Source organism: Patiria miniata, unplaced genomic scaffold (genome assembly GCF_015706575.1).
Source record: "Patiria miniata isolate m_02_andy unplaced genomic scaffold, ASM1570657v1 HiC_scaffold_1, whole genome shotgun sequence".
Taxonomy (NCBI): domain Eukaryota; kingdom Metazoa; phylum Echinodermata; class Asteroidea; order Valvatida; family Asterinidae; genus Patiria; species Patiria miniata.
Genome location: NW_024037047.1, coordinates 37,991,975 through 38,007,112, shown reverse-complemented (window position 1 = coordinate 38,007,112; position 15,138 = coordinate 37,991,975). Strand labels below are relative to the sequence as shown.

Below are 15,138 nucleotides of genomic sequence, written 5' to 3'. Positions count from 1 at the left end.
GAAGAAGAGAGAGAGGAGAGGAGGAGGAGGAGGAGGAGGAGGAGGAGGAGGAGGAGGAGGAGGAGGAGGAGGAGGAGGAGGAGGAGGAGGAGGAGGAGGAGAACAAAAAGAAAGGCTTTTCCGCAACTTTGCGGAAAAGCCAAAAAAAAAATGAGAACAAAAACAAAGGCTTTTTCGCAAATTTGCGAAAAAGCCAAAAATCTTAACGAAAACAAGAGCTGTTTCGGTGTGTCACCGAAACAGCTAAAAAAAAAATCTTAACGAAAACAAGAGCTGTTTCGGTGTGTACACCGAAACAGCTAAAAACTTAAGAAAAGGTACAGCAAGGTTTTGATTTTCTCAGATGGCCGGCAGTGGTGTAGTGAGATCCAATGCTCGACTCTTCACCGGTGCTCTTTTCAGTGTCTCAGGAAGGTCGTATCCTCTCAAAAATAAAGATGGGTGAAGTTCATCAGGATATGGCTGGCCGTATTTAAAGTGGTTGCTGCAGACTGTAGTCGATGATTTTACTTTGAAATCCTGCCGTTAGGTCAGTTGAGTCCAGAGAGGGAAGTGTTTCTTATCCCTGCATGAGTGGAATCTGAGTGTGTTTACATGCTCTTTGATGACATCTATCAAGAGAAGAAGAAACGTAAGATAGAGATATTTATTGTTTGATGACGGAGAAAAAAAACCCACATAAGACTTCGCAATTATTTTTATGAGTAAAACAATGGAGTAGGCTAGCTAGCTAAGCCTACTACAGTACTAGCTGACTAGGACAAATATGTACATGTGTACATGTTTATTTTTTTCACATTTTCGTGAACAGAATATAAACAATCATGAAATTGTCTGTAAAAGTCACACATCGTTCGCTGACAGAAGTAACAATTAAACCATTATAAAAGCCACATATTTGTCCGATAAGAAAAGAGTCATAAAAGGGAGCTTTTGAGGGGCACAGAAACTTAAATGCATTGGCCGACACAATCATGACAGTGCAGAGTGTCCCGTGTTTCCCCGGTCGCGTGCCGGTCGTCGGCACATCGCGATTGCGTCGGGTCGGAACTGCGCGCTACTACTTTTTGTCGTGAGAACATTTTTTTTCTGTACATCAAAGTAAAGTAAAAATTCAAAGTAAAAATTTCGTTGCTCATTTTACTCATGAGTAGATGAGCAATGACTCACGAGTAAATGAGCAATGAAACTGAGTAGATGAGCAGTGACTCGTGAGTAGATGAGCAGTGACTCACGAGTAAATGAGCAATGAATTGAGCAGATGAGCAATGGAAATGAGAAGATGAGCAGAAAGTAGTTACTCACGAGTAAATGAGCAATGAATTGAGCAGATGAGCAGTGACTTATATATTAAACGTTTTTATCCGTTTCTTACCATTCGGAGCTTAACCTTCAAAACTGCAACATGAATGTTATTTCTGCAGTCAAACCTTATGCTTGTCACATGTGTGACAAAAGCTTCGGACGGAGATATAACCTACAGAGGCATGCAGACAATGTACATGCTGTAGATGATTCTGAAACAGATGAAGTTGAGGAGGATCATTCTGAACCTGATTGGCAAAGCCGTAGATTTGAAGATCTATATATAATATGGAAAACTATGAAGCTGAATCTACGTATGATGAAGACGAAGATCTTGAGGACGATGATTCGGAATCCGAAACGGAGGTGGAAGATGACGAATTATCTGATGAAGACGAGTCTAGTTCTGATTTGGAAGACAACACCGCATATCGAGACTGGTTGAAAGAGTCCATAGAAGCCACCCAGGAGATGTGGAGTGACAAAATTTAATATGAAAAGTACATTAACGAGGATATGAGTAAAGATCAGGCCAAGGAAAAGGCCAACAGGAAGACCATGTGGGCAGTCGAGCGAATCTTTTTCAACAAATACAAGGATTTTTTACCTATATCTGAAAGACAGTGGCACTCATCAAGAAATTGTGGAAGATATCGAACGAAAATTGATTACGGGCATGAAATTGAACACTGCTCTGAACAGAATTATGCCTAGATACCGTAACACTTTTGACGGATTGTTCCAACAAGATGAGGATGAAGAAAACGATGAAGACAGTGATGATTAAAGACTAGTAGTTTCAAAAAGATTACTCATTTTTTAAAATAATCTAGCAGTGTCTTATAGGAAAAAAATAGTATTTGAAATAGTCTCCCCTTATCACTCTTATACAGTTATCCCTTATGGCTTAGAAGAAGAGCATGCCCATGCATGAAGATTTAAACTTGTGTGGGTTCTATATACGATGTGGCTTTAAATAGACAGTGTATTGTAAACCGGTATATGTCAGGTACAAAAGACAATATTATTAGAAACAGGTCTGAAATTATAAAATGGGCAGTTTATGATGACTGCATAATATTAGTGCACGTATATAAAGTTATATGCATGATAATGATAAATAAATTCTCAAATAATCCTTGAAAATCATCAGTGTGAAATGTTTTCCTTTTATTTATCTTAATACCCATTCCTTATTATTTGCTTTATCTGTTGACTACCTGGCCCCATACGTCATCCCTCATCAACAGTACAACGCTCCACGTGCACTAAACCGACCAGCAAATAAGTGCAATGACATCATAATTAAGCGATGGCCCCCGAATCCATTCATGGCTTGGATATGTTCACAATGCAGGTTGTTATTGAAGCGATTATATAACGGTGACGATAATCCTTTTATCAGCTTCCCATGACTGAGTCGTCAACTCAGCGGTCAGATTCTTCATAATTCAATACTCTGCTCAAAATTGTTCCTCGGTACCGCTAAATCTCAAGCTCAGCATTGACGCACAGCGAGGCATATACAAGTACATGTATCTAACGTTCTCTTAGCAATGCGGCCACAAACAACGATTCCATACGGGGAGATTTTAAAAACACCGCGGACAATGCACATGACCGGACTTGTCCGGTTGTTTGTCATCATTCGATGAGTCAGCACTATGACGTCACTGGATTCCCCCATTCGAGTACAAAGGCTATTATGATAGAGTGGAAACAGGCACGAGTATGATATGCGGCTTGAAAAATCCCTTCAATTCAGATGTATATAGGGCTTTTTACTGTACTATACGTAAATTTATGTTATGTATTTGTCCCTATGTACATCGTATTGTTTTCACTGCTGTGATACGTATAATATTCGATACCGTAATAATGGTACGCGCCTTTATTATTTAAATTTACGCAAGCCCCTCCGCCCGTCACACTCCCCCGTGGTGAATGGTAGATTCCCGTTGCTCATTTTATGCTAATGAGGGTCACGTGGGGGCCAAATCCGGACTTCTGATTGGTCGAGAGCCCGTCAAAAATGGGGAAAATATCCTGGTTAGACGGGCTTCACTACTGATATCACCTGGGCGGTGTCATTTTTACTTCCCGGATGCGCAGCACAATCGGCCAATGATGTGGTCCAATTTGATCATGAACATTTATGAGGTGTAGTGATACATATTATGACTTGTGCGTGACAAGAAGTTGCCAGTCAAGTTGATCAAAAGTCAAACAGTCTGAATGTTATGGTCTGGAATACTTACAATTCAAATAATGTGGATTAGCAAGACACTGGACGAACTCAAGCTCCACTTGGAATCTGTTTTTTTCGGCATCTAGGCCCTCTAGTTTAAACAAAAAAGACAGAAGTTTTTTTGTTAGTTTAGTAGTTCACAATGACATCATGGGGGATGTCTTGGATGTCTACACGCCCATGCTTAGGAACTGTTGACACCACCTAATAATGTAGTGCACTTGGATTGTTTACAAGCGGCACCTTGCTTGAGCAAAATTGTTTCCCAAATTCCATGGAAATGAAATTTCTGCAAGTTTGAAATATCCCTGTTCCTAATTCTAGCTTCTGCTGACAATTATCAAATATTCTTTTTAAATCCACTGTGAACCATTTTAGGTTCATGACATGGGGAGGCTCCAGTGTTCGACCGTGAGTGCTCAATTGTACTCACTCACTCTTAAGCCAGCAAAATTCTCCAAAGTTTTTGATGTGGCCAAAAAAGGTCCTCAGTATTTCACCAACCCAGAAGACTCAAGTCAATCTTTAAAGGAGACTTTTCTTCAATATTTTTCACAATCTATTTTCTTGAATTGCATGTTTTGAATACCTTAAGTTTGAGGCTCTCATACACCACCAGTGGCGTAGCCAGGAATTTTTCAGTGGGGGGGGGGGGGGGGGGGGGGGGGGGCTGGAACATTTCATGGGGGGGGGGCGTCATGTAGGGGTATCAATCGCTTCTCAAAAGTGGGGGGGGGGGAGACCATACCTTGATCAGAACTGATGCGAGCGCGAAGCCCTTACGGCGTGGGGGTTCGGGGCCCGCTTTAATAAGGGCCCCCAAAAAATTGGATTCTAGATGTTCTGTGGTGTGATCTGAAGCAATTTCTTACCACTTTCTTCCATGCTTTAACTTATATTTTCTTAGCAAAAGATAATTATTTGAACATCGTTTTCGAGGTTGGAGTCATTGAATCAGCTATCGGTATTCTGAGCTATAGGTGTAGGGTTCGGGGCCCGCTTAAGGGCCCCGAAAAAAATTGGATTCTCGATGCTCTGTGGTGTGATCTGAGGCAATTTCTTACCACTTTAACCAATATTTATCTTAGCACAAAAGATAATAATGTAAACATAATTTTCGAGGTTTTCTCAGCTAAAGGCAAAAGAAATTTTGTTGAACAGTGTTTTCGAGGTTGGAGTCATTGAATCAGCTACCAGAATTCTGAAAAATTTTGGATTCTAAATGCTCTGTGGTGCTATCTGATACAATTTCTGACCACTTTAACCAATATTTTCTAAGGAAAGATACATTGTAGTAGTACATAATAGGGCCCTGTAAATGAGACACGAGTTCAAAAATCTGGGGGGGGGGGACATTTGATATTGTGTCCCCCACCCTTCAAAAAGCAAAACTTTATTGTGTCCCCCACCCTTCAAAACGTGGGGGGGGGGAACCAGTCCCCCTGTCCCCCCAGGATTGACGCCTATGGCGTCTTGTAGATCAATGATAATTTTTTTAGAAACTCAAAATCTCAGGGGGGGGGGCGACTGGGGGGGGGGGCGACAAGGTTTAATGGGGCCCCCCTCTGTCGCCCCCCCCCCACGCCCCCCCCCCCGGCTACGCCACTGATTTCAAGGAATTTTAATTGGTCTATTATTATTATTTAGCTTATATGAATGGAGGAAAAAGTTTGTGCGTGGCCGATTCGCGTGATATCGCTGACTGAAACTGTGTGACCCACGGACCACCTGTCTACAATACGTGTTCCGTGGTGTGAGCGAGCAGTGCAGTGGGTGTTAATACGCATTTTAGATTATCATTATGCGCTATGGGCCTATGTCACGCCGGTTGTCAGCTTACTGGTCCGCGGTCGCCGGTCGAAGGGTCGTTTCTCAGTGGTCATCATGTGGATCATTCGCGACTATTTAGATTTAGATCAATGATAATTTTTTTAGAAACTCAAAATCTAAGTGGGGGGGGGGCGACTGGGGGGGGGGCGACAAGGTAATTTGTTAAAGATTGGGGCAAAGCATTCTGCCACCTTACAAAAAACTCCATATTGATAAAACAAAAAGAAAAAGGCAAACAGATACTTGAATCATATGCTTATGAACTTTCTGGCCGGAAAAACTAACAATTTCAAATGTCCCGCATTGCGCATTTGTCGGCCATCTCCCACAATGCATGCATTGCACTAGAAAAAATTATTTCTCCATGGCAAACTCTTGGTGGCGCACTGCATTGTGAATCGCCCGAATTAAAAGCTCGATGCTGATTGGATGATAACAAAAACTTTTTCTAGGTTTTTCTATCAGCCAATCAACATCAGGCTTTCATTGTGTCAGGCTTTCATGCGTACTGGGAGAACTACAACGTGCAGGTCTCACGTCTCTGACGGCAAAAAGAGGTAGGAAAGTCACATTTTCTTTGAAAGTGCATTTCAAATTACAACAAACATGAGCTAACCTAAGAAAAAAAAATGCTTTAGCAATCACACCCAGGCTACACTGCGGCGGCACAAGTGATTTAACAGATGGTCATGTTGACCAGTGATTGTGCGTACAATAGCCTGGTCTGCCCCACGCGAAAACACGCTACGCTTTATCGGTCAGCGGCAAAGTGCGACATTCTCGTCAAGCACTACACTTTTAACTTTCGAAGATAACGAAAGAAATACTTTTGATTCTCGATATGAAAAGATTCCCATAATGGAAAGATTTCCATATACGAAGTTCACTCAACACTCTGTGTACAAACCCTATGAGAGTGGACTGAAAAATTGTAAGTGTTTTCTAAGAAAATGCTTGTATTTTCTCACTGCTCAAATTGACTTTGATGACATGAAATTGCTATCTGGGGGCTTGTTAGTCAATACAGAGGAAAATTAGTGAACTTCGCATATGCCCCCATAATTTCCAATTTCATTTGCACACTTTTGCGTATCAAAAATTTCAACATAAAATTTCACAAAAATTAGACATCTGAAAAAGGCAGCACTTTTAGATTAGCTTATAAAAAGGGTGAGTATGCTTCTAAAGCAAAAAAAACCTACAAACTAAGCCTAAATGTGAAAATCAAAATTTGACAAAGTTCGACACGTTTTTGTACATGTGGAAGTGTGGCCTTTATTTACGGAGGTAAATTGGCCACATTTAGGCCTATGGGGCTAGCCCGTGGTGAGCGTTCGCGTAATACGCGAAGCATTTTGCCCACAGACACAATAGCAAATGTTGTTACAACTCGACTCGGGACAAGTCGACCGTTGAGACAGCTTGACTTAATGGAAATGTATACACGTGGAGCGGAAAAAGTTGCATGGCAGGACCAATCCCGGGTGCGGCACGGGCATATACTCGATGCACAGAGGGCGCTCCAATCCGGTGGCCGTCGCGTCGGGCCGGCGCGCCCTGCCCGCGAGGACCGGGCCCGGCCCAGCACGCAGGTACGGCAAGTGGGCGCACAGGCCCAGCACAAACGATGTCACCGTGCACGGTACGGCCACGTTGACCGACTGGGGATGAGATAAGTGGGCGCACAGGGCTGGCAAAAACGATGTCACCGACTCACCGTGCATGGTACGGACAAGTTGACCGGCAAATGGGCGCACAGGCCCGGCAAAAACGATGCCACCTTGCACAGTACGGCCAAGTTGACCGGGGTTGCGCGCACAGGCCCGGAAAAAAACGAACGATGTGCACGGACAACATGCTGCGCTATATCAGCTCTGTTATATGCAACCAAAAAAACCCCAAAACTTTTGTGTCATCACTCCCAGACGGCGATCAGCCGCCGTCAAAATCCCCGGTACTATCCCCAAAACTAGGCCCCAAAACATGCAAGGCGACTTGTCTCAACGGTCGGCTTGTCTTTCCATTTATCGCACATATGGTCGAGTTGTCTCAACGGTCGAGTTGTCTCAACGGTCGACTTGTCCCGAGTCGAGTTGTCTCAACGGTCGACTTGTCTGACCCCTGAATGGAGTGGACCTGTATTGTTGTGCCGGCAAGGTGCCGAGTTGGCAAGGTGCAGAAGTAATCGGTTTAATACCGACTCAAGCTCGTCCCCAGTGCTTACTTTATTTCCAACGTTGTTTAAATAGTAAACCCTGTATAGGAAACTTCCTTCCTGCATCCTGATTCGATACCGCAATTGGCTAGAAATGGATTTATATCGTGTACTTGGTGTTGTTATTCACAACGTGCAGGACGTGTTTTCGCGATCATTCGTCCACGCCTTCTCGAAAATATTCATTTCCTTTCCAGTTTGTTAATATTAATGTGGCGATTCATAATAATTTGAAAATCATCAAAACGTATTTTGTCACCCCGTGCTTAGGCACGCCATACTTTTTGGATGCAAATGTATACATTGCGTGGCAAATGTATACATTGGGGCCTATATGACACAGCGCACAAAAGCCAGTGCATGCTGCAGATGTAGGGAGATAACGTTGTTTTGGCGTACTATTATTGAAGTGCAAGACGATAACTTTTCTTTTGGCTGAGCCTGGCATAGCCAGACATACCTAGTCTGCGACGTGTAGACCAGTTCGAGGGCTTTCTCTCCAAGCTGTGAGCTGTGCTGTTTTGTGTATCCTTAAATAACGGAGGCCAAAGGCACTGGGGTAGGTTTATCTGTATAATTTATTATTTAATAATATTTATAAATCAGACCGATTACTTTGTTAGAAACTTAATTGTCACCTCACTTAATGTAATTTTTCAGGGTTTTTACTTCTACTGAAAGAAGTCTTGTCTTCTTCGGGATAATAAAGCTAGATAAGAGATAGATCTGAAGCTTGTCATTTGTCATGTCATCTGTTGAATAAAACAACGGCGAGGCCTGCCGACGAGTCGACCCTTGATATGTGGCTTTCCAGCTACTACAGAATGGCGACGAGGATGGGATGACATGCCGTTTTCCACTTCCAGACAAGACCCCTAGTGTCAAATTTAGTTCGAACTTATCATTATAGGGCGGTATCAAAGATTTGTTTATTATAAAATTTGTTTTTAAGAGTTTAAACAAACTTGCGATTATTTTTAGAAGCTTTAAGCTTTGTTCAAGTTTCAATTTCAGCCCGTCGTGCAAGTTGGCACATGGTTTGGAGCTACATGTAGAATATTAGGTCGTGTAATTTGTGTTTTTTTGGTCCCATTGATATTTTATTTACACGATTCACGTCGGTATTTATGGAAAATTAATGAAACACTGTAGTGATTGACTGGCGATTGTACATGTTTTTGTACACAATGAAGATGCCACACATGTGTTAGTCTTTTTAAATTATTGTACTGTTCTGTGTGACTTGAATCTCCTCACTTACTTACCGTATTGTCCTGACAATTTGATATTTGCACCATGGCCTTACCTGCAGATGTGTCTGATGCCATATTGCAATCGAACCAAGCTCTCGCAGACACTCTTGCAGGGGCATTTCAGAATTTAAAGTACCAGCGAGTCAGCACAGTACGACTGGTGAAATTTTGTGGGCCTCCCACTAGAGCTGGGGATCAGACCATACATGAGTGGTTGGCCGATATCGGGACATATTGTAGGCAAGTTGGACTTGGAGATGGGGAAAAGTGAGTACTGCCTTAGATTACTTGAGCGGGATTGCCAAGGAAGAAGTGCTATGTACCCCTAACGAACAACGGGATGATTTCAATAAGCTTACCGCGCTGCTGAAAACCGGTTCGGTTCTCCAGAGTCCGTTCAATCCTTGACAAGAACCCTGTACGGCCGAATGCAGTTGCAAGGTGAAAGCCTTACAGATTACAGTCGTGTACTAATTCGGTTGCATGATCGGATCGAAGCCGCTGCAGTAAATGCGCAAGAGAAAAATGCACTTGCTCAGCTTCGAGAAAGCACCTTGAAAGAACAATTCATGAAAGATGTGGAGGATATCTCAGTCAAGCGAGAATTGCGAAAACTCTGTCATAGCCGGGCCGATATCTTGTTTTGTGAGCTGCGTGAGTTTGCGTTGGAATTATTTCCTACCACGGAACAGTCACACCCCAATAATTCGGCGCCTGATGACTCTGATGTTGCAACTGCAACTGCTTATAGGGCCGCCGCAGTACCCGATAGCAAAGCGCTTTCTGAAGTTCTAGAGAACCAAAAACAGCTTGTTACTTCTGTACAGCAATTAGTAGCGCAGCAGACCTCGATGAATGCAGACATAAAAGTCATTTGTGATGGTGTGAAGCACTTGCTAACTTCACAGCGGCCTAAAAAGCCTATGGTCAAATGCTCATTCTGCAACAGGCCGGGGCATACTGCTGAAAATTGCTACAAGCGAAAGCGAATCGAAAATACAAAGCCTGTAGAACATGCTGGCAAGAACGCAGAAGGCCATACCTCGGGAAACGTGGATCCTCCGTCGCAGAGGGCAGTGTAACGGAGGCTCACACCGTATTTTTGCCCACGGACTGTGTACCCGATATTTCAGTTGTTTCTAATTATGTTATTGAAAGGGATGAGCCACTGGCCGGGAGTGTCAATCTTTCCGCTTCCGAGATTCGTAAAAGGCTCCTCGGTAAATGCCCTACTGCAACTGTTATCGTGAATGAGGTCACCACAAAGTGTTTGCTTGACACAGGCGCTGAGGTCTCTTTACTGTCAAGCCAGTTTTATCAAAAACATGTAGCAAACACCTTGGGGAAATTACAGCCCGTGGGCAAGCTCATCAAACTGATGGGCGCCAATGATCTCGAAATCCCAGTAGAAGGTTACATAGAGACCTCATTAGAAGTTTTGGGCCAAAGTTTTAAGGCTACTTTCGTAGTTTCTAGAGAGACGGTAGCATCCGCTAACGTCTCCCAGAAAAACTATTGCCCCGTTATACTTGGCTGTAACATTTTGAGGCGAATTGCAGCCAATTCGAAGAGAATTGGGTCTGTTCAGCTAGATCCAGACTGGGATCTAGCACTCCGTTGGTTGCAAACCGCAGTATTGGTTGAGCAGACGTGTACACGTGTGAACGTGTTGTTGTGCCCCCGCAAACTGTGGATAGTGTCAAGTGTATTTTGAACGACCACGACTTAAATTCGTTGCATAACAAGGAGTTTTTTTAGTGAGCAGCATTCCCCTTTGCTTGTCTAACAATGGTAGTTTCCGAGAAGTAAAGTCGGGTAACGAAGATGGTTCATATGTCAGGTGCTTGAAGGTGTCGGACAAATTGACGGTGCAAATATTAACTTGTATATAGCAAATGCTAGTGCAGAGCCCTTGATTATCCCGGCGCTCACTCAGGTAGCAGTTTTATCTGCAATTAATACTGAGGAGCAGATTTTCCTTGAGCAGGATGGGGATGGGCTTCACGTGTCAGTGCACCGTGTTGTAGCCAGTGTTCGCGAAGAAAACGAACCGAATGACTCCATAGATAGCAATTTGCCTTGCAATGAGCATGAGTTAAAAGAGGATGCACTGACAGATAGCCAAAATAGGGAAACCTTTGTTTTTCCAGACGGCACCAATTTTGTCATGTCTCCTGGTCTTACCTTTAAACACTTAGCACCAGAAGACGCTATTAAGGCAGCGGAATTAATTAAAAATTATATCGATGTTTTCTCAGCCGGGCCCTTTGATTTGGGTTATTGTGACATCATCCCTCACAAAATACGGCTGAGCGATGATACTCCAGTGAACCTCCCTTATCGGAGAATATTACCTTCTAAGGTTGGAGAAGTGAAGACCCTGCTTCAGGATCTTCTAGATAGGGGCATAATACGTCGATCATCTAGTCCTTACGCGAGTACCATCGTTCTTGTGCGTAAGAAAAGTGGCCAACTCAGATTATGTATTGACTACAGTTGCTTAAACGCGAAGACAGCCAAAGATTCATTTCCATTGCCGAGGATAGACGAAACCCTAGAGGCTCTTGGTGGCGCTAAAGTATTTTCTTCTTTAGATATGGCCCATGGCTACTTCCAAGTAGCCATGGAAGAAGATTCTATTGATAAGACCGCGTTTAGGGTACCTTGGGGACTCTATGAATTTTTACGTCTTCCCCAGGGTCTCATCAACAGCCCAAGTACGTTTCAGAGAATAATGGAACACATTTTCGGAGATCTGAACCTGTCGGAGCTGATTCTCTATCTAGATGACCTGTTAGTCTACTCTGCCACATTTGACAGCCACATTGAGAGACTTGACAAAGTTTTCAGTCGTTTCAAACAATACGATCTCAAACTAAACGGGTCAAAGTGTCAGTTATTCAGAGATTCCGTGGTTCATTTGGGTCATGTCGTAGACTCTAACGGAGTGTCAGTAGATCCTGATAAAACCGAACGAGTGAGGTATTGGCCTACCCCAACAACTGCAAATCAACTGCGTTCCTTCCTTGGGTTAGCCTCGTACTACAGGCGTTGCAGAGCCTTTACACGCGCTCACCGGTAAAGCACAATCAAAAGCAGGGAAGGCCACAGCCCCATTCGTTTGGACAGAAGAGGCCGACGTAGCTTTCAATGTTTTGAAAGACGTACTGTGCACGGCCCCTGTCTTGGCATATCCGTGCTTTGATCGCGACTTTGTACTTGAGAAGGATGTTCTGCTAAGGGTTTAGGCGCGTGTCAGGCTGATGACAGTGGGAAACTTCACTCAGTCGCGTACGCGAGTCGAAGTCTACGCGGAGCAGAGACAAATTATGCCGATTTATCCAGTTTCAAGCTGGAATTACTCGCCTTGAAATGGGCAGTGTCAGAAAAATTTCGCGACTACCTGCTTGGTTACCACACAATCGTGTGGACTGACCATAACCCTCTGTCTCACCTACAAACGGCAAAACTTGGTGCTACTGAGCAGAGATGGATAGCCCAATTAGCACCTTTCGATCTTGAGATAAAATATAGATCCGGGAAGACAAATAAGTGTGCTGACGCCCTAAGCCGCTATCTTCATGTCGCCTCAGTAACCTGCGTTGAACTACTAAATTATGGACTCACCTGCGAGGGTTCACAAGTACCCATTGATGTGTCAGCTCAGAATGCGCCCGAAACGCATACCCAAAAGACAGAAGGCACATCACAGGAGACCGCCGGTTCTGCCCCTGCGGTGCTCCCCTCGTTCTCACATGAGGAGCTTGCCTTCCTTCAGAAAGAAGATCAGTCGTTACGAGTTGTGTGGGACAGTTGGTATAAAAAAATGCAAGCCTTGCCAAAATATGGATGATGTTAAACTCACTTCCGAAGTGCGTGGTTGGTTGAAAGAATGGCCACGAATAACAGAACACAATGGCGTTTTGTATAGGGAAACTGTTGATCCAGCTAGAGGGACTGTTTTCCAACTCCTTGTTCCGCAAAAACTCCGTAAGTTAGTTTTGGAAGCAGCCCACGACCATTGGGGCCACCAAGGCATAATCAGAACATTGGCGTTTCTTCAGCAGCGCTGTTATTGGCCGGGAATGACGAATTGTGTCCGAAATCACGTTCAGACGTGTTTTCGTTGTACGTTGACGAAAGTGCCAACGCCAACAATTCGTTCGCCAATGCGGCATTTGCTGGCGTTTCAACCTCTTGAACGCCTTGCTATCGATTTTGTCAAACTTGATGTCGGTAAGGGGAAGATTGAAAATGTTCTCGTACTTACTGATGCCTACACTAAATTCTCCCTAGCAATTCCATGTAGGGATCAAACAGCGCCTACAGTAGCTCGTGTCTTAACAAGTGTATCAAGAGATTCCGGTGCACTGTTTAACTTTTATTTTATATTGTTTAACTTACACTTTTATATCCATGGTTCATATACACTATATGATTTATGGGAACCAAAGTCGAAGCTTAAGTAAAGCTAGTTCACATTATTGATTACCTTTTCAGAAAACCGCTACACACATTCTGAGTTGAATAGCGTGTGACCAAACTTGTATTGTAAAGTTACTGCTGATTTAAACTTTTATTTCCAAAAAGGAAAAATATTGAATTATATCGTACCCACCATTAGTAGTTCTGTACAAAAACCTTTAACTTAATATGCTATATTTGTGCTTGACTATATGACACAGCGCGCAAAAGCCAGTGCATGCTGCAGATGCATGGAAATTACGCTGTTTTGGCGTACTATTGACACAGCGCACAAAAGCCAGTGCATGCTGCAGATGCAGGGAGATTACGCTGTTTTGGCGTACTATTATTGAAGTGCAAGACGATAACTTTTCTTTTGGCTGAGCCTGGCATAGCCAGACATACCTAGTCTGCGACGTGTAGACCAGTTCGAGGGCTTTCTCTCCAAGCTGTGAGCTGTGCTGTTTTGTGTATCCTTAAATAACGGAAGCCAAAGGCACTGGGGTAGGTTTATCTGTATAATTTATTATTTAATAATATTTATAAATCAGACCGATTACTTTGTTAGAAACTTAATTGTCACCTCACTTAATGTAATTTTTCAGGGTTTTTACTTCTACTGAAAGAAGTCTTGTCTTCTTCGGGATCATAAAGCTAGATAAGAGATAGATCTGAAGCTTGTCATTTGTCATGTCATCTGTTGAATAAAACAACGGCGAGGCCTGCCGACGAGTCGACCCTTGATATGTGGCTTTCCAGCTACTACAATAATATGAAATGTGATACTGCATGTTCTCTCGTTAAGATCGTAACAGTTTAATTAAAATAAAATCATGTTTTCGTAACTCACGCCATGCTTGCGCTGCGACGAATTGATTCTGTTTCTACCCCAGACACCGCATTCAAAAACAAACGCAAATGTAACGCACAGGCTGGCACTAGACTACTCCTAATTTGCATACTTGTTCAAAAATCTTGCACATGCAAATGATCCAATACCACTTACCAGGGTGAGAGAGCAGGTAGTGGTGGGCGCGTACTGCTCGACACCCTGGGGACGAGGTTGGTACGACTACGACTACGTGGCACTAGTACGATAATCCTTTCCTAGGGACGATGGACACACATCTATCGTCTCTCTTCTGGCCTTTTTCTTGCCTTATTTACAGAACCTTCATGATATAAGACTTGAAAGAGGTTTTACTATGCATTGATATAATAAAATCAAATAATTAACACCAATATCATGAATTATTTCGATACAATAAAAAGACAAACCTCCTGCCGAATGCGCTGAAGCTACCGAAGTCGCCATTGTTGCACGCAGTCTGGTTCCCTGACTATGCCGTGACGTTGTCACCGAGTCAGGGGCCGGGGGGGGGGGGGGTTTCGATCCAACTCGGACCCAAACCACTCGACAACCAACTCGGACCAACTACCAACTCGGACCCACTACCAACTCGGACCTACAACCAACTCGGACCCACTACCAACTCGGACCCATGCATGACCAACTCGGACCCATCGTTTACAATAATTCGACAGCGTTTTCAATCATTCGACAATATTATAAAGTTTGTCCACTTATCATCTGTTAATACAGTGATGCTGTTAAGTATAAATTTTCATTGTAGTTGTCAGGTAAAATATCTGTATGGCAGCAGTTTGTCGTTGTAAAGTGCATTGAAATGCGCTTTAAAAGTGTAATTAATTATTCATTTTTATTATTTGTTTCCATTGAAACGTATTGCGCTTTAACCAAAAGTAATTAAAATTAAAGTTTAACCAATTATTCATGTTCATATTTGACATCGTTCACGCCA

At 43.2% G+C, this 15,138-nt stretch overlaps 1 long non-coding RNA gene across 1 annotated transcript; it reads right to left on the bottom strand.

Moving 5' to 3' along the window:
- Nucleotides 1-401: 401 nt before the first annotated feature.
- On the bottom strand, nt 402-14,659 carry LOC119729941. Its single transcript, XR_005271317.1, has 3 exons — nt 14,594-14,659; nt 3,564-3,644; nt 402-611 (listed from the first exon to the last, which is right to left on the bottom strand). It is a non-coding gene; the product is annotated as an uncharacterized LOC119729941 (long non-coding RNA).
- Nucleotides 14,660-15,138: the final 479 nt, after the last annotated feature.